This window comes from Arachis hypogaea, chromosome 19 (genome assembly GCF_003086295.3).
Source record: "Arachis hypogaea cultivar Tifrunner chromosome 19, arahy.Tifrunner.gnm2.J5K5, whole genome shotgun sequence".
Lineage (NCBI taxonomy): Eukaryota > Viridiplantae > Streptophyta > Magnoliopsida > Fabales > Fabaceae > Arachis > Arachis hypogaea.
The window spans coordinates 94,659,929-94,685,389 of NC_092054.1; the positions used below are offsets into that span (position 1 = coordinate 94,659,929).

General features: G+C 39.4%; 1 non-coding gene across 1 annotated transcript; it reads right to left on the minus strand.

The window, feature by feature from the left end:
* Positions 1-14,607: 14,607 nt before the first annotated feature.
* On the minus strand, positions 14,608-14,715 carry LOC112781286 (small nucleolar RNA R71). Its single transcript, XR_003192071.1, has one exon. It is a non-coding gene; the product is annotated as a small nucleolar RNA R71 (small nucleolar RNA).
* Between the last annotated feature and the right edge of the window lie 10,746 nt (positions 14,716-25,461).

The following is a 25,461-nucleotide window of genomic DNA, read 5'->3' on the forward strand; positions in this document are numbered from 1 at the left end:
CTTAAGTTAATCAAATATTCAAATTTCAAGCTCACTTGGCCATATATGCATCCCTACCTTTACCCTAGCCCCATTACAACCTATGAATAATTGTTAATTGTTAGATGAAAAACAAATCTTGGAAAGCATGATTAGAGGAGAATTGAGTGAATCAACCATATACACTTGAGCGACTAGAGCGGATACACTTCTGGTGAGGGTTCGTTGCTTTCACGAGCTTTCTTCTTGCAAGTCTATTTGAACTTCATTTTGATATTTGAATTGGTGAGATTCATGAATTGTCATATCTTAGCCCTACTTGTTCATATACGTTATTGGAGATTGATTTACTTTTAACCAAGTAGGTAGAATCATTTTGCATTTAGTTGCATGCATGTAGATAGGGGCATATAGTTTATTTGCAATGAATAAATGTTCATACCCCTTTTCTTGTCTTTCTTGGTTTAGCATGAGGACATGCTCAGTTTAAGTGTAGGGAGGTTTGATAAACCCCAATTTTGTGATTTATCTTGTGTTGAATTTAGGGGATTTTATCAACTTTTCTCACATTTATTTAATGAAATAGCATGGTTTTGTGAATTTATCCTAATTTGTGCTTAAGAGTAAAAACATGCTTTTTAGGCCTTTAAATTGATAAATTTAACTTTAATTCCATTCGATACCTTGATATGTTTGTTAAGTAATTTCAGGATTAAAAGGCAAGTATTGGATAGAAGAAAGGAAGAGAAAAGCAGGCAAAGTGGAGAATTCAAAAAGAAATGAACATTTGGAAAATTGAAGTCCACGCGCACGCGTCACCCATGCGTACGCTTGGGAAGGACATTTGCAAGGCCACGCGCACACGTCACCCACGCGTACGCTTGAGAATGAAATCTGCCAGTGATGCGCACGCATTGTCCACGTACACGCGTGATGAGCGGCACGTGACTCACTTAAAGTGAATTCGCTGGGGGCGATTTTTGAGCTTTCTAGGCCCAAATCCAACTCGTTTCTGAGGATATTTCATACAGAATTGAAGATTGGACAAAGGGGGAGCAATTAGATTAGCTTAGGATCATATATGTTAGTTTTCTAGAGAGAGAAGCTCCCTCTTCTCTCTAGAATTAGGGTTCTTAGGTCAATTTTTTTCTTAGATCTATGTTTTAATTCTTGTTTTCATCTAGTTTTCATATACGTTAGTTTCCCTCTTTTTATGTTTATGAATTATTGTTGGATTTGGATTTCTTCTCATGCAATTTTATGTTTCCATGTCCTTTTATGTTAATCTTAGTTACTATTGTTGATTTCTTGTTTGTGTTAGTTATGGTTTTCATTAATTCTTGCATTTTGTGATGTTTACTTTTATTGCACTCTAGGTGTTTGTTAAAATGTTTTCTCTAGTTTTAGAGTAGTTTTCTTTACTCTTGGCCTAAGCTAAGGGAATTAAGTGACCTTGAGTCATTGGGTCTCATTAAATTGGTGATTTGAGAACCCTATGTGGTCAATTTGATAACCATTAACACTAGCCTACTACTAAGTTAATTAGTAGCTAGGTTATGACTTATGGATTGATGTTGATCAAGCCTATTTGACGTACTTCAAGCGTTGAAGTAAACATTGTACGTACTTCAACCATAGAAGTAGACTAAATGGGTTGGTCCCTCATAATTGTCAATACATGGTTTATAGACAAGGATGGTGATCTCAATTCCTATGCCTAGCCAAGAGTTCTTTCCCTTTCTTTATTAGTTCTTATTATTTACTTTCTTGTTATTTACTTTTCTTGTCGAATCATCAAATCAAACCCCCCTTTGCCCCTTTATAGCCAATAATTGATCACTTCATTGCAATTCCTTGTGAGACAACCCGAGGTTTGAATACTACGGTTAATTTTAATTGGGGTTTGTACTTGTGACAACCAAATATTAAAATTTGATGTGAGAGTTATTAGTTGGTTTGGAACTATGATTACAACGAAGAAATTCTATTTCTATTGAGGAATTTATAGACCAACGATAATTCTCACTTATCAAATTTTTGGCGCCGTTGCCGGAGAATTGCAATGATGCTATGTTATTGGCTATTGTTCATATGTGAATATTGTGAATAGTTTGATTTGTGGCTTTATTTGCTAGTTGTAGAATTTTGTTTCTCTTATTTCTTATTAGTTTTTGTTCTATTTTCTCTTTTCACTATGAATTCTCACCCATTTGGCTATGAGTTTGATTCTAACTATGTTGTAGGAGATGGAAATTTCAATGACAACATGCATCAAGGATGGAACAATCAAAGATGGGAGGAGCCTCAAGGACTTGATCACCCTTCTTTGCAACAACCTCCCCAAATGTGCTATGAGCAAGAGCCATTCCAAGATGCATACCAATCCAATGACTATGGTGGACCCCCTTGTGATTATCAACATCCACCACCCTATGCCTATGAACCCCCTCCACAATATAGTCTTCAACCATCATACTCACAAACCCCAACCACCATTCACCTCCATATGACCGTAACCCATATCTACCATACCAACCACCATATGAACCATATCTAGAGCCACCACCATTCTAACACCAATACTCCCATGAACCACAAATTCCATATACACCACCTCAAGAATTTCACCAATATGAACCACCTTTCAACTACAATACCTTCCCCTCAAATAGTGAACCCTCCCTTCCACCACTACCTTCATTGGACGAATTTCTCCAACCCTTAACGCAAGAGCAACAAGAGCTTCTAGCTAGGTGTCAAAAGCAAGAAGAAGAGCAAAAGATGCTAGGGGAATTCGTGGCTAGCTTGACCGAAGTGATGAACCACGTGGTATCATTGTGCTCAAATATCCAAGACACTCCCATTGTTAAATGTAGAGGATTAATTGAGGAGCACAATGAGAAGGAGAATTTGGAGCTTCAAGGAGAAGGAGAGGAGTTGAGGCAAGAAATGTAACAAGAGGAGGAAGCCGAGATTGTTGAACAAGAGGAAGGAGTTGTTGAAGATTTAGGAGATGTTGAATGCAAAGAGGAATCTCAAGTTGAAGAACCTTCTTCTATGGAGCGTGAAATTGATGTTGAGGAGGATAGTGCATAACCTCCAAGGCATGATGTGAGTGAAGAATTGGAAGAAGTGGGGCAAGCACCAAGTTCTCCTATCTATGATGATTTCGCATCAATATATGACCCTTTTGAGCTTGATGGATCTTTCCCCATTGAACTTGGAATTGATGTTGAGGTAGATTTTACTCAACCTCCTAGTTATGACTTGACTGATGGGGAAGAGCTAGAGGACATTGGTGAAGAAGCAATTGAATTTGAGGAAGCTTGGTAAGAGGTAGAGATTGAGGAACCTTGCCAAGTGGTGGAAGCCCCTAGAAAAGGATGGACCGGAGTGGAACGTGCTTTGTTAAGATCATTGGAAACTCTTCCACCTAAGTTACCATCTAATCCTTCATTTGAGTGGGTAAAACTCATAACTCTTAGCTTTATTATCCCACTTGAATTTTGCTTGCTTGAAACGGATGGTCAACTTAGGGCGCTTTGTGGAATGAAGCGTAAGAGAAGGATGTTTAGTGGTTGTAATTGTAAATCTAGGCTCATTGTGGTTGAAGCTTCAAGGAGTAGATGCAAAGGTTGGACTAGTGCTCAATCGGATGGGTCTAGGAGGATAGTTTGGTACCTTATTGAGAATTCGGCTTGCCTACCACCCGGATGGAATAATGATGATCAATTCGAAGACGGGTGTGAAAATAAGATATGGGATCCCGGATCACAATATGAAGGCCAATTTTGGGAGCCATATCTTGGAAAGAACTTCACCCAAGCTTGGTGAAGTCGGTTAGAAATTCTGACAACCGTTTGAGGAACAAGCATCCTTGGGAGTTCAAGGATGAGTACAAGCATAAAGTACCTTGACAAGGAGCCTCCCAATTGTCCAACTTAAGGACTTAAACTAAAAGTGTTAGGTGGAAGATACCCCACCATGGTAAACTCTTTCCATTCTCTTGTATGTATAATTAATGGTTGAATTGAGTTGCCATTGTAGGTAGTTTTTCTTATTTTTGTACATATTGCTTTGATTGATAGATTGCTTGTTAAATTCATGTTTTGATTTAGAAAAGTTGTTTTTGAATTGCATTTTGCTTGAAGTGCAAGTTTTGTTTGTTTTGTCTTTGAAAATTTTTCAAAAACTAAAAGTTTTTTTTTGTTGAATATCAATTTTGGTTGCTTTAGAATGTATATAGGTTAGGAGATTGCCCTGTTTCTGTTTTATGCTTCTATAAAAAAAATGGCCACCACACGCGAGCGTGGCCGACGCGCACGCGTCGTATGCGATGATGGAACTCCTGGTACAAAAACCAAAGAGTTGCGCTGGAGTGGTGCTGATTTTATATGAATAGCACAATTTATCTCCATGCGTAGGCGTGGATGACGCGTACGCGTCACCTCTCTTTTCTTTGACCCACGCGTACGCGTGGACGACGCTAACGCGTCTCGTCTCCCTCCTGCTTTTCGTGCGCACGTGTTGTTTATGCGCGTGTGTCACTTTGTGCCCTCTTTTTCCCATGTTCCATCTCTCTTCTCTCCTTCTTTCTTTCTTCTTCTTCTATCTTCCATTCTTCCATTTCTTTTCTTCCCTTTCTTCTCTTCTCTTCTCTTCTCACCTTTCTCATCTATTCTTTCTTACTTCTTTTTATTTCTTCTTCTCCCTCTTTTTAAGTTTCCATTTCTCATTTTTCTAATTTTTCATTTTCTTTTGTTTATTGTATTTGCATATTTTCATTCATTGCATTTTAATTTTATCTTTGTAGCTTGTTCTTATTTTCTTTTCTAAGTTTCTTATTTTAATATTGGTGTTGAATTCTCCTACTCAATTTTTGAGGATTTCTTGGTTAGTTTTGGTGCTTCTTGACTTGTTTGATATTCATGGGTGATGAAATTTCTAAGTCAATGCTTAACCTTTGATGATTCTTGCATCCTTTGTACATTGATATGAACTTGCATGTCTTTCATGACCCATTCTTTCTTGTTTGAACTTGATGCTCAACATGCTCTTCATGTCACTTACTTATGCTTTGACTCTACTTTTGCATCAAGTATTAGTTGATATGCCTTAGCTCATATTGTTTTTTCACTTTTATGTTGTATCTACTGATGAGCGAATATTTTATACGCTTTTTGGGGTTAATTTCATATTGTTTTTAGTATGTTTTAGTTAGTTTTTAGTTTATTTTCATTAGTTTCTAGGCAAAATTTATATTTCTGGACTTTACTATGAGTTTGTGTGTTTTTCTGTAATTTCAGGTATTTTCTGGCTGAAATTGAGGGAGCTGAGCAAAAATCTGATTCAGGCTGAAAAAGGACTGCTGATGTTGTTGGATCCTGTCCTCTCTGCACTCAGAATGGAATTTCTGGAGCTACAGGAGTCCAATTGACGCGATTCCAATTGCGTTGGAAAGTAGACATCCAGGGATTTCTAGAAATATATAATAATCCATACTTTGCTCAAGGATAGATGATGTAAACTGGCGTTCAACGCCAGTTCCATGTTGCAGTCTGGCGTCCAGCGCCAGAAACACGTTACAAGTTGGAGTTCAACGCCAGAAACAGGTTACAGCCTGGCGTTGAACGCCCAAAACAGCCCAGGCACGTGAGAAGCTTTAGTCTCAGCCCCAGCACACACCAAGTGGGCCCCAGAAGTGGATTTCTACACTATCTATCATAGTTTACTCATTTTCTGTAAACCTAGGTTACTAGTTTAGTATTTAAACAACTTTTAGAGACTTATTTTGTATCTCATGACATTTTAGATCTGAACTTTGTAATCTCTAATGGCATGAGTCTCTAAACTCCATTGTTGGGGGTGAGGAGCTCTGCTGTGTCCTGATGAATTAATACAAGTATTTCTGTTTTCTATTCAAACATGTGTGTTCCTATCTAAGATATCCATTCGCACTTCAACATGAATGTGATGAACGTGACAATCATCATCATTCCCCCACGAACGCGTGCCTGACAACCACTTCCGTTCACCGTAGAATGAATGAATATCTCTTGGATCTCTTAATCAGAATCTTCGTGGTATAAGCTAGATTGATGGCAGCATTCAAGAGAATCCGGAAAGTCTAAACCTTGTCTGTGGTATTCTGAGTAGGATTCAGGGATTGAATGACTGTGACAAGCTTCAAACTCGCGAGTGCTGGGCGTAGTGACAGACGCAAAAGGATAGTAAATCCCATTCTGGTACGATCGAGAACCTGCAGATGATTAGTCGTGCGGTGACAGCGCACCTGGACCCTTTTCACTGGAAGGATGGATGGTAGCCATTGACAACGGTGATCCAGCAACACACAGCTTGCCATAGGAGGACGTGCGTGCGTGAATCAGAAATAGAGGAAAGCAGAATTTCAGAAGACAAAGCATCTCCAAAACTCCAACATATTCTCCATCATTGAATACAAGTATAATTTGTGTTCTGCCCTTTTATTCCTTGCAATCAAATTTGATAAGTGAATTATTTTATTGTTTTCCTGACTAAGAGTTACAAGATAACCATAGATTGCTTCAAGCCAACAATCTCCGTGGGATCGACCCTTACTCACGTAAGGTATTACTTGGACGACCCAGTGCACTTGCTGGTTAGTTGTGCGAATTTGTGAAGAATTGTGATTTCCAATTTCGTGCACCAAGTTTTTGGCGCCGTTGCCGGGGATTGTTTGAGTTTGAACAACTGACGGTGAATCCTGTTGCTTAGATTAGGAAAATTTTGTCTTTTGGGTCAGAGTCATTTATATTCTTTTCAAAAAAAAAATTTATAAAAATAAAAATAAAAATAATATTTTTTTTCTTAGTTCTTAAAAATATTTTTCAAAACAAGTGTAACATTTACTGCCCATTTGGCTAGAGCGTTGGTCTGTGTTCTTGGTAAATTGGGTACCTTCTTTTTTAACATTCTTTTTCAAAAATAATTTTTACATTAAATCTTGTGCCAAACTTTAAGTTTGGTGTTTTCTTGTTGATTTTTCTTTGGTTTTCTAAAAATTTTAAGTTTGGTGTTCTTTCTTCATGTTCTTGTGTTCTTGTGAATCTTCAAAGTGTTTTTGAGTTTTCCTTGTGTCTTGATCTTAAAATTTTTAAGTTTGGTGTTCCTTGGTGTTTTTCCCTCCAAAATTTTCGAAAACAAGGAGCATTAGATCTAAAAATTTTAAATCTTATGCTATCTTATTATTTTTCTCTCTCCTCTTTAAATTCAAAAATATCTTTTCTCTCTATTTTAAAGCAAATTTTCGAAATTTACCTTTAAAATTCAGATTTTTATTTCAAAATTTAAAACATTTTTCAAAAATCATCATATCCTTTTCAAAACTTCCTAATCACTTTCTCTCTCCTCATTTTTTCGAAAATCTTCACCCATTTTTATTTATTTTATTTTAATTTATTTTACTTTCAAAATAAATAAATAAATAAATAAATAAAAATAATTTTTTTATTACATCATCTCCCTTTCTCCATCATGGATCTAAGTGGAAATGAACAGTCCAGAAGGACTCTGGGGTCATATGCTAACCCCTCTACTGCTTCATATGGGAGTAGTATTTGCATACCTTCCATTGGAGTCAGTAGCTTTGAGTTGAATCCTCAGCTCATTATCATGGTGCAGCAAAGCTGCCAGTATTCCGGTCTTCCACAGGAAGAACCTACAGAGTTTCTGGCACAATTTTTACAAATTGCTGACACAGTACATGATAAGGAAGTAGATCAGGATGTCTACAGATTATTACTGTTTCCATTTGCTGTAAAAGACCAATCCAAGAGGTGGTTAAATAACCAACCTAAGGCTAGCATAAGGACATGGAAACAGCTGACAGAAAAATTCCTGAATCAATACTTTCCTCCAAAACGGATGACACAGCTAAGGCTGGACATCCAAGGCTTTAAACAAGGAGATAATGAATCTCTTTATGATGCCTGGGAGAGATACAGAGAGATGCTACGAAAATGCCCCTCTAAAATGTTTTCAGAGTGGGTTCAGTTAGACATCTTCTATTATGGGCTTACAGAAAGAGCTCAGATCTCTCTAGATTACTCAGTTGGTGGATCTATCCACATGAGAAAGACAATTGAGGAAGCTCAAGAGCTCATTGATACAGTTGCCAGAAATCAGCATCTGTACCTAAGCAGTGACCCTTCCATGAAAGAAGAGGTTAAAACAGTAACTGCTGAACTCAGTCCTGTAGAACAAGCTGCTGAATTCAATTAGCAATTGGACTTTCTAACACAACAGTTAGCTGAATTCAAAGATAGACTACAAGAGACAAGGATGGCTAATATAAATATGGAAGAACAATTGAAGCAAACAAAATAGCAGCTGTCAAAACAAATAACAGAAGAATGCCAAGCAGTTCAATTAGAAGTGGGAAAACATTAAATACCCCACCTCAAGGAAGCAGGAAGCCAAGGAATGAGCAAACCACCCAAAATCCATCTAAGGACAGTAAGAGCCCAGGAAAAAATAATTCTGGCATTAAAACGCCAGAAATTGGGTGGAAGGCTGGCGCTGAACGCCCAAACCATGCTCAGGACTGGCGTTCAACGCCAGAAACAAGCAAGGAAGTGGCGTTGAACGCCCAAAGGAAGCACAGTTCTGGCGTTCAGACGCCAGGAACAGATGAGGAATTGGCGTTTAACGTCACTCCAGCTTCTAACTCTGGCACTTAAATGCCAGATAGGGATCAGACACACACAAGTGCTGATGACAACCCCTCTAAAAAGGCTTCTTCAACTATTTCTGTAGGAAATAAACCTACAGCAACCAAGGTTGAGGAATATAAAGCCAAGATACCTTATCCTCAAAAACTCTGCCAAGAGGAGCAAAATAAGCAATTTGCTCGCGTTGCAGATTATCTCAGGACTCTTGAAATTAAGATTCCGTTTGCAGAAGCACTTGAGCAAATACCTTCTTATGCCAAGTTTATGAAAGAGATCTTGAGTCATAAGAAGGATTGGAGAGAAACTGAAAGAGTTCTCCTCACTGAAGAATGCAGTGCAGTCATTCTGAAAAGCTTTCCTGAAAAGCTTAAAGATCCCGGAAGCTTTCTAATACCATGCACATTAGAGGGAAATTGCACCAGGACAGCTTTATGCGATCTTGGGGCAAGCATCAACTTAATACCTGCATCCAGTATCAGAAAGCTTGGTTTAACTGAAGAAGTTAAACCAACCCGGATATGTCTCCAACTTGCTGATGGCTCCATTAAATACCCATCAGGCGTGACTGAGGACATGATTGTCAGGGTTGGGCCATTCGCCTTTCCCACTGACTTCGTGGTGCTGGAGATGGAGGAGCACAAGAGTGCTACTCTCATTCTAGGAAGACCTTTCCTAGCAACTGGACGAACTCTCATTGATGTCCAAAAGGGGGAAGTCACCCTGAGAGTTAATGAAGATGAGTTTAAGTTGAATGCTGTCAATGCCATGCAGCATCCAGACACACCAAAAGACTGCATGAAAGTTGATCTTATTGACTCTTTGGTAGAAGAGATCAACATGGCTGAGAGTCTCGAATTAGAGCTGGAAAACATCTTTAAAGATGTTCCACCTGATCTAGAGGATTCAGAGGAATTGAAAGAGTCTCTGAAATTTCCTCAAGAAGAGGAAAAACCTCCTGAACCCGAGCTCAAACCACTACCACCATCCCTGAAATATGCATTTCTGGGAGAAGGTGATACTTTTCCAGTGATCATAAGCTCTGCTTTAAATCCACAGGAAGAGGAAGCACTAATTCAAGTGCTAAGGACATACAAGACAGCTCTTGGGTGTTCCATAAGTGACCTTAAGGGCATAAGCCCAGCTAGATGCATGCACAAGATCTTATTGGAGGACAATGCTAAGCCAGTGGTTCAACCACAGAGGCGGCTAAATCCAACCATGAAGGAAATGGTGCAGAAAGAGGTCACTAAATTACTAGAGGCTGGGATTATTTATCCTATTTCAGATAGCCCCTGGGTGAGTCCTGTTCAAGTTGTCCCAAAAAAGGGAGGCATGACAGTGGTTCATAATGAAAAAATGAACTGGTTCCTACAAGAACAGTTACAGGGTGGCGCACGTGTATTGATTACAGAAGGCTCAATATAGCCACCAGAAAGGATCATTTTCCTTTACCATTCATAGACCAGATGCTAGAAAGATTAGCAGGTCATAATTATTACTGCTTTTTGGATGGCTATTCAGGCTACAACCAAATTGCAGTAGATTCCCAGGATCAAGAGAAAACAGCATTCACATGTCCATCTAGAGTATTTTCTTACAGAAGGATGCCTTTTGGGCTGTTGATGAGCGGATAATTTATACGCTTTTTGGCATTGTTTTTAGTATGTTTTTAGTAGGATCTAGTTACTTTTAGGGATGTTTTCATTAGTTTTTATGTTAAATTCACATTTCTGGACTTTACTATGAGTTTGTGTGTTTTTCTGTGATTTCAGGTATTTTCTTGCTGAAATTGAGGGACTTGAGCAAAAATCAGATTCAGAGGTTGAAGAAGGACTGCTGATGCTGTTGGATTCTGACCTCCCTGCACTCAAGGTGGATTTTCTGGAGCTACAGAACTCAAAATGGTGCGCTTCTAATTGCGGTGGAAAGTAGACAACCAGGGCTTTCCAGCAATATATAATAGTCTATACTTTAGTCAAGAATAGATGACGCAAACTGTCGTTCAACACCAGCTCTCTGCCCAATTCTGGAGTTCAGCGCCAGAAAGGGATCAAAAACCAGAGTTGAACGCCAGAAATGGATCAAAACCTGGTGTTCAACTCCACAAATGGCCTCTGCACGTGGAAAGTTAAAGCTCAGCCCAAGCACACACCAAGTGGGCCCCGGAAGTGGATTTATGCATCAATTACTTACTTCTGTAAACCCTAGTAGCTAGTTTATTATAAATAAGACCTTTTACTATTGTATTAGATATCTTTGAAAATCTTTTGATCATCTTAGGATCTCAGGATCATCTTTGGATGCCTAGTTCTTAGATCAGAGGGGCTGGCCATTCAGCCATGCCTGGACCTTTCACTTATGTATTTTTAACGGTAGAGTTTCTACACTCCATAGATTAAGGTGTGGAGCTCTGCTGTTCCTCAAAGATTAATGCAAAGTACTACTGTTTTCTATTCAACTCGTCTTATTTCGCTTCTAAGATATTCATTCGCACTTCAACCTGAATGTGATGAACGTGACAATCATCATCATTCCGCCATGAACGCGTGCCTGGCAACCACTTCCGTTCTACTTTCGATTGAATGAGTATCTCTTAGATCTCTTAATCGGAATCTTCGTGGTGTAAGCTAGAATGATGGCGGCATTCAAGAGAATCCGGAAGGTCTAAACCTTGTCTGTGGTATTCCGAGTAGGATTCAATGATTGAATGACTGTGACGAGCTTCAAACTCGCAATTGCCGGGTGTAGTGACAGACGCAAAAGGATAGTAAATCCTATTCCAGTAGGATCGAGAACCGACAGATGAATAGCTGTGCCGTGACAGGGTGCGTTGAACATTTTCACTGAGAGGATAAGATGAAACCATTGACAAGGGTGATGCCTCCAGACGATTAGCCGTGCCGTGACAGGGCATTTGGATCATTTTCCCGAGAGAAGACTAAAAGTAGCCATTGACAGTAGTGATGTATCACATAAAGCCAGCCATGGAAAGGAGTAAGACTGATTGGATGAAGATAGCAGGAAAGCAGAGGTTCAGAGGAACGAAAGCATCTCTATTCACTTATCTGAAATTCTCACCAGTGATTTACATAAGTATTTCTATCCTTATTTTATTGATTATTTTCGAAAACCCCATTACTATTTTGTATCCGCCTGACTGAGATTTACAAGGTGACCATAGCTTGCTTCATACCAACAATCTCCGTGGGATTCGACCCTTACTCACGTAAGGTATTACTTGGACGACCCAGTGCACTTGCTGGTCAGTTGTGCGAAGTTGTGAACCATGGTATTGGCATCATATTTTTAGCGCCATTACCAGGGAAAGAAAGAGCGATGAATTTCACATAATTAAAGTGTAATCACAATTTCTGCGCACCAAGTTTTTGGCGCCGTTGCCGGGGATTGTTCGAGTTTTCGGCAAGCTTTTGGTCCGGTAACATCAGTGCCAAGTTTGATCCGGCAACAGCACCAAGTTTTTGGCGCCGTTGCCGGGGATTGTTCGAGTTTGGACAACTGACGGTTCATCTTGTTGCTCAAATTAGGTAATTTTCTTTTTGTTTTCTTTTCAAAAATTTTTCAAAAATATTTCAAAATTTTCTCACCTGTTTTCGAAAAAAAAAATTTTATTCAGAATTTTTAAGAATAAATTCTAGTGTTTCATGAAGCATGTTGAAGCCTGGCTGGCTGTAAAGCCATGTCTAAATTCTTTTGGACTGAGGCTTCTACTCATAAGTATATAAAGTTAGATGAAATATCAGCTGTTGTATACATGAGAGGTATCTATGTTTGCTGAAGCTTGGCTGGCCATTGGCCATGTCTAATGTTTTGGACCGGAGCTCTCATTGAAAGCTTGGCTGGCTAGTAAGCCATGTCTAATTCCTGGACTGAAGCTTTAGACTAACATGGCAAGATTCCTGGAATTCATATTAAAAATTTTGGAATCCTTAATTTTTCTTTTACAAATAATTTTCGAAAAAAAATCCAAAAAAATCATAAAATCATAAAAATAAAAAATATTTTGTGTCTCTTGTTTGCGTCTTGAGTCATGTTATAAGTTTGGTGTCAATTGCATGTGCATCTTGCATTTTTCGAAAATTCTCATGCATTCATAGTGTTCTTCATGATCTTCAAGTTGTTCTTGGTAAGTCTTCTTGTTTGATCTTTGCATTTGCATGTTTTGTGTCTTTTCTTGTTTTTCATATGCATTCTTGAATTCTTAGTGTCTAAGCATTAAAGAATTCTAAGTTTGGTGTCTTGCATGTTTTCCTTGCATTAAAAATTTTTCAAAAATATGTTCTTGGTGTTCATCTTGATCTTCATAATGTTCTTGGTGTTCATCTTGACATTCATAGCATTCTTGCATGCATCACATGTTTTGATCTAAAATTCTCATGCATTGCATCATTTTTCTTGTTTTTCTCTCTCATCAAAAAAAAAATTCAAAAATTAAAAAAATATCTTTCCCTTTTTCTCTCTCATAAATTCGAAAATGAGATTTGACTTTTTCAAAAATTTTTAAAATCTAGTTTTTTTCATGAGTCAAATCAAAATTTTCAATTTAAAAATCTCACCTTTTTCAAAATCTTTTTCAAAAATCAAATCTTTTTCAAATTTCTTAGTTATTTTTGAAAATTCCAAAAATATTTTTCAAAAATCTTTTTCTTATTTTTATATCAAAATTTTCGAAAATAACAATAACAATTAATGTTTTGATTCAACATTTTCAAGTTTGTTACTTGCTTGTTAAGAAAGATTCAAACTTTAAGTTCTAGAATCATATCTTGTGATTTCTTGTGAATCAAGTCATTAATTGAGATTTTAAAAATCAAATCTTTTTCAAAAACTAATTTCAATCATATCTTTTCAAAAGTATCTTCTTATCTTATCTTTTTCAAAAATATGATTTCAAAATATCTTTTCTAACTTCCTAACTCCTTATCTTTTCAAAATTGATTTTCAAAATTTGTTTCAACTAACTAACTAACTTTTTGTTTGTTTCTTATCTTTTTCAAAACTACCTAACTAACTCTCTATCTCTCTAATTTTCGAAAAATATCTCCCCCTTTTTCAAAAATTCTTTTTTTATTAACTAATTATTTCATTTTTTAAATCTTAATTTTCAAAAATTACTAACATTTTTTAAAAACTATTTTCGAAAATCACTAACTCTTTTTCAAAAATTATTTTCGAAAATCCTTTTCTCTCATCTCCTTCTATTTATTTATTCATCTACTAACACTTCATCCCACCCAAATTCGAACCCCCTCTTCCATCTGTGTTCGAATTTCTTCTTCTTCTTTTCTTCTACTCACACTGGGACCTCTATACTGTGGTAAAAAGGACCTCTATTATTATTATTTTTCTATTCTCTCTTTTTCATATGAGCAGGAGCAAGGACAAGAACATTCATGTTGAAGCAGATCCAGAACCTGAAAGGACTCTGAAGAGGAAATTAAGAGAAGCTAAATTACAACAATCTAGAGATAACCTTTCAGAAATTTTCGAACAGGAAGAGGAGATGGCAGCCGAAAATAATAATAATGCAAGGAGGATGCTTGGTGACTTTACTGCACCTAATTCCAATTTACATGGAAGAAGCATCTTCATTCCTGCCATTGGAGCAAACAACTTTGAGCTGAAACCTCAATTAGTTTCTCTGATGCAGCAGAACTGTAAGTTTCATGGACTTCCATCTGAAGATCCTTTTCAGTTCTTAACTGAATTCTTGCAGATTTGTGATACTGTTAAGACTAATGGAGTAGATCCTGAAGTCTACAGGCTCATGCTTTTCCCATTTGCTGTAAGAGACAGAGCTAGAATCTGGTTGGACTCTCAACCCAGAGACAGCCTGAACTCTTGGGATAAGCTGGTCACGGCTTTCTTAGCCAAGTTCTTTCCTCCTCAAAAGCTGAGCAAGCTTAGAGTGGATGTTCAAACCTTCAAACAAAAAGATGGTGAATCCCTCTATGAAGCTTGGGAAAGATACAAACAGCTGACCAAAAAGTGTCCTTCTGACATGCTTTCAGAATGGACCATCCTGGATATATTCTATGATGGTTTATCTGAGTTATCAAAGATGTCATTGGATACTTCTGCAGGTGGATCCATTCACCTAAAGAAAACGCCTGCAGAAGCTCAAGAACTCATTGATATGGTTACTAATAACCAGTTCATGTACACTTCTGAGAGGAATCCTATGAGTAATGGGACGCCTATGAAGAAGGGAGTTCTTGAAGTTGATACTCTGAATGCCATATTGGCTCAGAACAAAATATTGACTCAGCAAGTCAATATGATTTCTCAGAGTCTGAATGGAATGCAAGATGCATCCAACAGTACTCAAGAGGCTTCTTATGCAGAAGAAGCTTATGATCCTGAGAACCCTGCAATAGCAGAGGTGAATTACTTAGGTGAATCTTATGGAAACACCTATAACTCATCATGGAGAAATCATCCAAATTTCTCATGGAAGGATCAAAGGCCTCAACAAGGCTTTAATAATGGTGGAAGAAACAGGTTTAGCAATAGCAAGCCTTTTCCATCATCCACTCAGCAACAGACAGAGAATTCTGAGCAGAATCCATCTAGCTTAGCAAACTTAGTCTCTGATCTATCTAAGGCCACTGTAAGTTTCATGAATGAAACAAGGTCTTCCATTAGAAATCTGGAAGCACAAGTGGGCCAGCTGAGTAAAAGGATCACTGAAATCCCTCCTAGTACTCTTCCAAGCAATACAGAAGAGAGTCCAAAAGGAGAGTGCAAGGCCATTGACATAAGTACCATGGCCGAACCTGTAAGGAAAGGAGAGGACGTGAATCCCAAGGAGGAAGACCCCCTGGGACGTCCAGTGATCAATAAGGAGCTTCCCTTTGAGGAACCTAAGGAATCTGAGACTCATCTAGAGACCACAAAAAATTCCATTGAACCTCCTTATACCATTCATGAGCTCTGATGAGTACTCCTCTTTTGAAGAGAATGAGGATGTTACTGAAGAGCAAATTGCCAAGTTTCTTGGTGCAATCATGAAGCTGAATGCCAAATTATTTGGTATTGAAACTTGGGAAGATGAACGTCCCTTGTTCACCAATGAACTAAGTGATCTGGATCAACTGACATTGCCTCAGAAGAGACAGGATCCTGGAAAGTTCATAATACCTTGTACCATAGGTACCATGATCTTTAAGGCTCTGTGTGACCTTGGTTCAGGAATAAACCTCATGCCCCTCTCTGTAATAGAGAAACTGGGAATCTATGGGGTACAAGCTGCTAAAATCTCATTAGAGATGGCAGATAATTCAAGAAAACAGGCTTATGGACAAGTAGAGGACGTGTTAGTAAAGGTTGAAGGCCTTTACATCCCTGCTGATTTCATAGTCTTAGATACTAGGAAGGAAGAGGATGAATCCATCATCCTAGGAAGACCTTTCCTAGCCACATCAAGAGCTGTGATTGATGTGGACAGAGGGGAATTGATCCTTCAATTGAATAAGGACAACCTTGTGTTTACAACTCAAGGATCTCTCTCTGCATCCATGGAGAGGAAGCAAAAAAAGCTTCTCTCAAAGTAGAGTCAAACAAAGCCCCCACAGTCAAACTCTAAGTTTGGTGTTGGGAGGCCACAACCAAACTCTAAGTTTGGTGGTGAACTCCCATATCTAAACTCTAAGTTTGGTGTTGGAGAGTCTCAACAATGCTCTGCACATCTGTGAGGTTCCATGAGAGCCCACTGTCAAGCTATTGACATTAAAGAAGCGCTTGTTGGGAGGCAACCCAATTTTTATCTAACTATATTTTTCTTAGTTACATGTCTTTATAGGTTCATGATCATGTGGAGTCACAAAATAAATATAAAAATTGAAAATGGAATCAAAAACAGCAGAAGAAAAATCACACCCTGGAGGAAGCACCTGCCTGGCGTTCAACGCCAGAACAGAGCATGGTTCTGGCGCTGAACGCCCAAAATGGGCAGTGTCTGGGCGCTGAACGCCCAGAACAAGCATGGTTCTGGCGTTCAACGCCAGAAATGGCCAACAAATGGGCACCAACCTGGCGCTGAACGCCCAGAGTTGCGTGCAAGGGCATTTTGCATGCCTAATTTGGTGCAAGGGTGTAAATTCTTGAACACCTCAGGATCTGTGGACCCCACAAGATCATCTCAGGATCTGTGGACCCCACAGGATCATCTCAGGATCTGTAGACCCCACAGGATCCCCATCTACCTCCACTCACTTCTTCTCATCCCTCCCCACTCTCTTTCACACAATCCCATAAAACCCTTCACCAATCACCTCAATCCCTCTTCCCCATCACCTCTTCACCACTCACATCCATCCACTCTTCCCCATAAACCTACCTCATAAACTCCACCTACCTTCAAATATCAAAACCAATTTCCCACCCAACCCACCCTAAATGGCCGAACCTTAACCCCCCTCCCTCCCCTATATATAGCCCTCCATTCTTCCTCTTTTTCACACAACAAAACCCTCTCCTCTCTAATTGGCCGAAACACACTTCACCCCGCTTTTCCATATTTTCTTCTTCTTCTTCATCTATTCTTTCTTCTCTTACTCGAGGGCAAGCAATATTCTAAGTTTGGTGTGGTAAAAGCATAAGCTTTTTGTTTTTCCATTACCATTGATGGCACCTAAGACTGGAGAATCCTCTAGAAAGCGGAAAGGGAAGACAAAAGCTTCCACCTCCGAGTCATGGAAGATAGAAAGGTTCATCTCCAAAGCCCATCAAGACCACTTCTATGATGTTGTGGCCAAGAAGAAGGTGATTCCCGAGGTCCCTTTCAAACTCAAAAGAAATGAGTATCCGGAGATCCGACATGAAATTCAAAGAAGAGGTTGGGAAGTTCTAACAAATTCCATCCAACAAGTCGGCATCCTAATGGTTCAAGAGTTCTATGCCAATGCATGGATCACCAAGAACCATGATCAAAGTAAGAACCCGGATCCAAAGAACTATGTTACAATGGTTCGGGGGAAATACTTAGATTTTAGTCCGGAAAATGTGAGGTTGGCGTTTAACTTGTCCATGATGCAAGGAGATGAACGCCCCTACACTAGAAGGGTCAACTTTAATCAAAGGTTGGACCAAGTCCTTATGGACATATGTGTGGAAGGAGCTCAATGGAAGATTGACTCCAAAGGCAAGTCGGTTCAACTAAGAAGATTGGACCTCAAGCCTGTGGCTAGAGGATGGTTGGAGTTCATTCAATGCTCAATCATTCCCACTAGCAACTGATCTGAAGTTACTGTGGATCGGGCCATCATGATTCATAGCATCATGATTGGAGAGGAAATAGAAGTTCATGAAGTCATCTCTAATGAACTCTACAAAATAGCCGAAAAGTCATCCCCCATGGCAAGGCTAGCTTTTCCTCATCTTATCTGCCATCTATGTTACTCAACTGGAGCTTTCATAGAAGGAGACATTCCTATTAAGGAAGAGAAGCCCATCACTAAGAAAAAGATGGAGCAAGCAAGAGAGCCCATTCATGGAGCTCAAGAGGCGCAAGAAGCTCACCACCATGAGATCCCAGAGATGCCTCAAATGCATTTTCCTCCACAAAACTACTGGGATCAAATCAACACTCCCTAGGAGAATTAAGTGCCAACATGGGACAATTAAGGGTGGAACATCAAGAGCACTCCATCATGCTCCATGAAATAAGAGAAGATCAAAAAGCAATGAGGGAGGAGCAACAAAGACAAGGAAGAGACATAGAAGAGCTCAAGGACATAATTGGTTCCTCAAGAAGGAAACGCCACCATCACTAAGGTGGATTCATTCCTTGTTCTTATTTCTTTGCCATGAAGCATGAAAAGCTTCTCTCACTACAGAGTCAACCAGAGCCCCCACAATCAAACTCTAAGTTTGGTGTTGGGAGGCCATATCGAAACTCTAAGTTTGGTGTTGAACTCTCATATCCAAACTCTAAGTTCGGTGTTGAGGAGTCTCAACAAAGCTCTGCACATCTGTGAGGCTCCATGAGAGCCCACTGTCAAGCTATTGTCATTAAAGAAGCGCTTGTTGGGAGGCAACCCAATTTTTATTTATCTAACTATATTTTTCTTAGTTATATGTCTTTATAGGTCCATGATCATGTGGAGTCACAAAATCAATTGAAAAATTGAAAACGGAATCAAAAACAGCAGAAGAAAAATCACACCCTGGAGGAGCATCTGTCTGGCGTTCAGCGCCAGAACAGAGCATGGTTCTGGCGCTGAACGCCAGAACAAGCATGGTTCTGGCGTTCAACGCCAGAAATGGCTAGTAAATGGGCGTTGAACGCCCAAAATGGGCACCAACCTGGCGCTGAACGCCTAGAGTTGTGTGCAAGGGCATTTTACATGCCTAAATTGGTGCATGGATGTAAATGCCTTGACACCTCAGGATCTGTGGACCCCACAGGATCATCTCAGGATCTGTGGACCCCACAGGATCCCCACCTACCTCATCATCTCTCTCCCACCCAATCCCACCCATATGGCCGAATACACACTCCCATCCATCTCCTCCATATCTTCTTCTTATTCTTCTATTCTTTCTTCTTTTGCTCGAGGGCGAGCAACATTCTAAGTTTGGTGTGGTAAAAGCATAGCTTTTTTAACCATTGATGGCACCTAAGGCCAGAGAAACCTCTAGAAAGAGGAAAAGGAAGACAAAAGCTTCCATCAAGGGTCTATAGCTCAGTGGTAGAACATTTGACTGCAAATCAAGAGATCCCTGAGATACCTCAGGGGATACATTTTCTTCCACACAATTATTGGAAGCAACTAAGGATGGAACATCAAGAGCACTCTATCATCCTTCATGAAATCAGAGAAGATCTAAAAGCAATGAAGGAGGAGCAACAAAGACAAGGAAGAGACATAGAAGAGCTCAAGGACATCATTGGTTCCTCAAGAAGGAAACGCCACCATCACTAAGGTGGATTCATTCCTTGTTCTTATTTCTTCTGTTTTTTTCGTTTTCTATGTTATGTGCTTATCTATGTCTGTGTCTTCATTACATGATCATTAGTAGTTAGTAACTGTGTCTTAAAGTTATAAATGTCCTATAAATCCATCACCTCTCTTAAAATAAAAACTGTTTTAATTCAAAAGAACAAGAAGTACATGAGTTTTGAATTTATCCTTGAACTTAGTTTAGTTATATTGATGTGGTGGCAATGCTTCTTATTTTCTGAATGTATCCTTGAACAGTGCATATGTCTTTTGAAGTTGTTGTTTAAGAATGTTAAATATGTTGGCTCTTGAAAGAATGATGACTAGGAGACATGTTATTTGATAATCTGAAAAATCATAAAAATGATTCTTGAAGCAAGAAAAAGCAGCAAAGAACAAAGCTTGCAGAAAAAAAAAATAATAATAGGCAAAAAAAAAATAGAAAAAAATAGAAAGAAAAGCAAGCAGAAAAAGCCAAAAGCTCTTAAAACCAAGAGGCAAGAGCAAAAAGCCAATAACCCTTAAAACCAAAAGGCAAGGGCAATAAAAAGGATCCCAAGGCTTTGAGCATCAGTGGATAGGAGGGCCTAAAAGGAATAAAATCCTGGTCTAAGCGGCTAAACCAAGCTGTCCCTAACCATGTGCTTGTGGCGTGTAGGTGTCAAGTAAAAACTTGAGACTGAGCGGTTAAAGTCAAGGTCCAAAGCAAAAAAAAGAGTGTGCTTAAGAACCCTGGACACCTCTAATTGGGGACTTTAGCAAAGCTGAGTCACAATCTGAAAAGGTTCACCCAATTATGTGTCTGTGGCATTTATGTACCCGGTGGTAATACTGGAAAACAAAGTGCTTAGGGCCACGGCCAAGACTCATAAAATAGCTGTGTTTAAGAATCATCATACTGAACTAGGAGAATCAATAACACTATCTGAACTCTGAGTTCCTATAGATGCCAATCATTCTGAACCTCAATGGATAAAGTGAGATGCCAAAACTATTCAAGAGGCAAAAAGCTATAAGTCCCGCTCATTTGATTGGAGCTATGTTTCATTGATAGTTTGGAATTTATAGTATATTCTATTCTTTTTATCCTATTTTGATTTTCAATTGCTTGGGGACAAGCAACAATTTAAGTTTGGTGTTGTGATGAGCGGATAATTTATACGCTTTTTGGCATTATTTTTAGTATATTTTTAGTAGAATCTAGTTACTTTTAGGGATGTTTTTAATAGATTTTATGTTAAATTCACATTTCTGGACTTTACTATGAGTTTGTGTGTTTTTCTGTGATTTCAGGTATTTTCTGGCTGAAATTAAGGGACTTGAGCAAAAATCAGATTCAGAGGTTGAAGAAGGACTGCTGATGCTGTTGGATTCTGACCTCCCTGCACTCAAAGTGGATTTTCTGGAGCTACTGAACTCGAAATGGCGCGCTTCCAATTGCGTTGGAAAGTAGACATCCAGGGCTTTCCAGCAATATATAATAGTCCATACTTTGGCGAATAATAGACGACGCAAACTGGCGTTCAACGCCAGATCTCTGCCCAAATCTGGCGTCCAGCGCCAGAAAAGGATCCAAAACCAGAGTTGAACGCCCAAACTGGCACAAAAACTGGCGTTCAACTCCACAAATGGCCTCTGCACGTGTAACACTCAAAGCTCAGCCCAAACACACACCAAGTGGGCCCAGGAAGTGGATTTATGCATCAATAACTTACTTCTTTAAACCCTAGTGACTAGTTTATTATAAATAGGACCTTTTACTATTGTATTAGACAGCTTTGGACGCCTGGTTCTTAGATCAGAGAGGCTGGCCATCTCGGCCATTCCTGGACCTTTCACTTACGCATTTTTAACGGTAGAGTTTCTACACTCCATAGATTAAGGTGTGGAGCTCTGCTGTTCCTCAAAGATTAATGCAAAGTACTACTGTTTTCTATTCAACTCATCTTATTTCGCTTCTAAGATATTCATTTGCACTTCATCCTGAATGTGATGAACGTGACAATCATCATCATTCCCTATGAACGCGTGCCTGACAAACACTTCCGTTCTACATGAAATAAGCTAGAATGAATATCTCTTAAATCTCCTAACCAGAATCTTCGTGGCGTAAGCTAGAATGATGGCGGCATTCAAGAGAATCCGGAAAGTCTAAACCTTGTCCGTGGTATTCCGAGTAGGATTCAATGATTGAATGACTGTGACGAGCTCCAAACTCACGATTGCAGGGCGTTAGTGACAGACGCAAAAGGATAGTAAATCCTATTCCAGCATGATCGAGAACCGACAGATGAATAGCCGTGCCGTGACAGGGTGCGTGAGCATATTATTCACTGAGAGGATAAGATGAAGCCATTGACAAAGGTGATGCCTCTAGACGATTAGCCGTGCCGTGACAGGGCATTGGATCATTTTCCCGAGAGATGACCGAAAGTAGCCGTTGACAATGGTGATGTATCATATAAAGCCAGCCATGGAAAGGAGTAAGACTGACTGGATGAAGATAGCAGGAAAGCAGAGGTTCAGAGGAACGAAAGCATCTCCATTCGCTTATCTGAAATTCCTACCAATGATTTACATAAGTATCTCTATCCCTATTCTATTATTTAGTATTCGAAAATATCATTATCAATTTATATCTGCCTAACTGAGATTTGCAAGGTGACCATAGCTTGCTTCATACCAACAATCTCCGTGGGATTCGACCCTTACTCACGTAAGGTATTACTTGGACGACCCAGTGCACTTGCTGGTTAGTTGTATTGAAGTTGTGAACCATGGTATTGGCACCATGTTCTTGGCGCCATTGCTAGGGAAAGAAAGAGCCATGAATTTTACATAATTAAAGTGTAATCATGATTACGCGTACCAAGTTGCTCACGTTGCCAGGGATTGTTCGAGCCTGGACATCACAATTTCGTGCACCATGTATCCAGTGGTAATACTGGAAAACAAAGTGCTTAGGGCCACGGCCAAGACTCATAAAATAGCTGTGTTTAAGAATCATCATACTGAACTAGGAGAATCAATAACACTATCTGAACTCTTAGTTCCTATAGATGCCAATCATTCTGAACCTCAATGGATAAAGTGAGATGCCAAAACTATTCAAGAGGCAAAAAGCTATAAGTCCCGCTCATTTGATTGGAGCTATGTTCCATTGATAGTTTGGAATTTATAGTATATTCTATTCTTTTTATCCTATTGTGATGAGCGGATAATTTATACGCTTTTTGGCATTGTTTTTAGTATGTTTTTAGTAGGATCTAGTTACTTTTAGGGATGTTTTCATTAGTTTTTATGTTAAATTCACATTTCTGGACTTTACTATGAGTTTGTGTGTTTTTTTGTGATTTCAGGTATTTTCTGGCTGAAATTGAGGGACTTGAGCAAAAATCAGATTCAGAGGTTGAAGAAGGACTGCTGATGCTGTTGGATTCTAACCTCCCTGCACTCAAAGTGGATTTTCTGGAGCTACAGAACTCGAAATGGCGCGCTTCCAATTGCGTTGGAAAGTCGACATCCAGGGCTTTCGAGCAATATATAATAGTCCATACTTTGGCCAAGAATAGATGATGCAAACTGGCGTTCAACGCCAGCTCTCTGCCCAATTCTGGAGTTCAGCGCCAGAAAGGGATCAAAAACCAGAGTTGAACGCCAGAAATGGATCAAAACCTGGCGTTCAACTCCACAAATGGCCTCTGCACGTGGAAAGTTAAAGCTCAGCCCAAGCACACACCAAGTGGGCCCCGGAAGTGGATTTATGCATCAATTACTTACTTCTGTAAACCCTAGTAGCTAGTTTATTATAAATAAGACCTTTTACTATTGTATTAGATATCTTTGAAAATCTTTTGATCATCTTAGGATCTCAGGATCATCTTTGGATGCCTGGTTCTTAGATCAGAGGGGCTGACCATTCGGCCATGCCTGGACCTTTCACTTATGTATTTTTAACGGTAGAGTTTCTACACTCCATAGATTAAGGTGTGGAGCTCTGCTGTTCCTCAAAGATTAATGCAAAGTACTACTGTTTTCTATTTAACTCATCTTATTTCGCTTCTAAGATATTCATTCGCACTTCAACCTGAATGTGATGAACGTGACAATCATCATCATTCCCCCATGAACGCGTGCCTGACAACCACTTCCGTTCTACTTTCGATTGAATGAGTATCTCTTAGATCTCTTAATCAGAATCTTCGTGGTGTAAGCTAGAATGATGGCGGCATTCAAGAGACTCCGGAAGGTCTAAACCTTGTCTGTGGTATTTCGAGTAGGATTCAATGATTGAATGACTGTGACGAGCTTCAAACTCGCGATTGCCGGGGGTAGTGACAAACGCAAAAGGATAGTAAATCCTATTCCAGCAGGATCGAGAACCGACAGATGAATAGCCGTGCCGTGACAGGGTGCGTTGACCATTTTCACTGAGAGGATAAGATGAAACCATTGACAAGGGTGATGCCTCCAGACGATTAGCCGTGCCGTGACAGGGCATTTGGATCATTTTCCCGAGAGAAGACCGAAAGTAGCCATTGACAGTGGTGATGTATCACATAAAGCCAGCCATGGAAAGGAGTAAGACTGATTGGATGAAGATAGCAGGAAAGCAGAGGTTCAGAGAAACGAAAGCATCTCTATTCGCTTATCTGAAATCCTCACCAGTGATTTACATAAGTATTTATATCCTTATTTTATTGATTATTTTTGAAAACCTCATTACTATTTTGTATCCGCCTGACTGAGATTTACAAGGTGACCATAGCTTGCTTCATACCAACAATCTCCGTGGGATTCGACCCTTACTCACGTAAGGTATTACTTGGACGACCCAGTGCACTTGCTGGTCAGTTGTGCGAAGTTGTGAACCATGGTATTGGCATCATATTTTTGGTGCCATTACCAGGGAAAGAAAGAGTGATGAATTTCATATAATCAAAGTGTAATCACAATTTCTGTGCACCAGCTGTCTAATGCGCCTGCAACCTTTCAGAGATGCATGCTCTCTATTTTCTCTGATATGCTGGAAAAATTTCTGGAAGTCTTCATGGATGACTTCTCAGTATATGGAGATTCATTCAGCTCTTGTCTTGATCACCTGACATTGGTTTTGAAAAGATGCCAAGAGACCAACCTGGTTTTAAACTGGGAAAAATGTCACTTTATGGTGACTGAAGGAATTGTCCTTGGGCATAAAATTTCAAACAAGGGAATAGAGGTGGATCAAGCTAAAATAGAGGTAATTGAAAAATTACCACCACCTGCCAATGTTAAGGCAATCAGAAGCTTTCTGGGGCATGTAGGATTCTATAGGAGGTTTATAAAGGATTTTTCAAAAATTGCAAAACCTCTAAGCAACCTGCTATCTGCTGACATGCCATTTGTGTTTGACACAGAGTGTCTGCAGGCGTTTGAAACTCTGAAAGCTAAGCTGGTCACAGCACCAGTTATCTCTGCACCAGACTGGACATTACCGTTCGAATTAATGTGTGATGCCAGTGATCACGCCATTGGTGCAGTACTGGGGCAGAGGCATGACAAGCTTCTGCATGTCATTTATTATGCTAGCCGTGTTTTGAATGATGCCCAGAAAAATTACACAACCACAGAAAAAGAATTGCTTGCAGTGGTTTATGCCATTGACAAGTTTAGATCATACTTAGTAGGATCAAAAGTGATTGTGTACACAGATCATACTGCTCTTAAATATCTACTCACAAAGCAGGATTCAAAACCCAGACTCATAAGATGGGTGTTGCTTCTGCAAGAGTTTGATATAGAAATAAGAAACAGAAAAAGGACAGAGA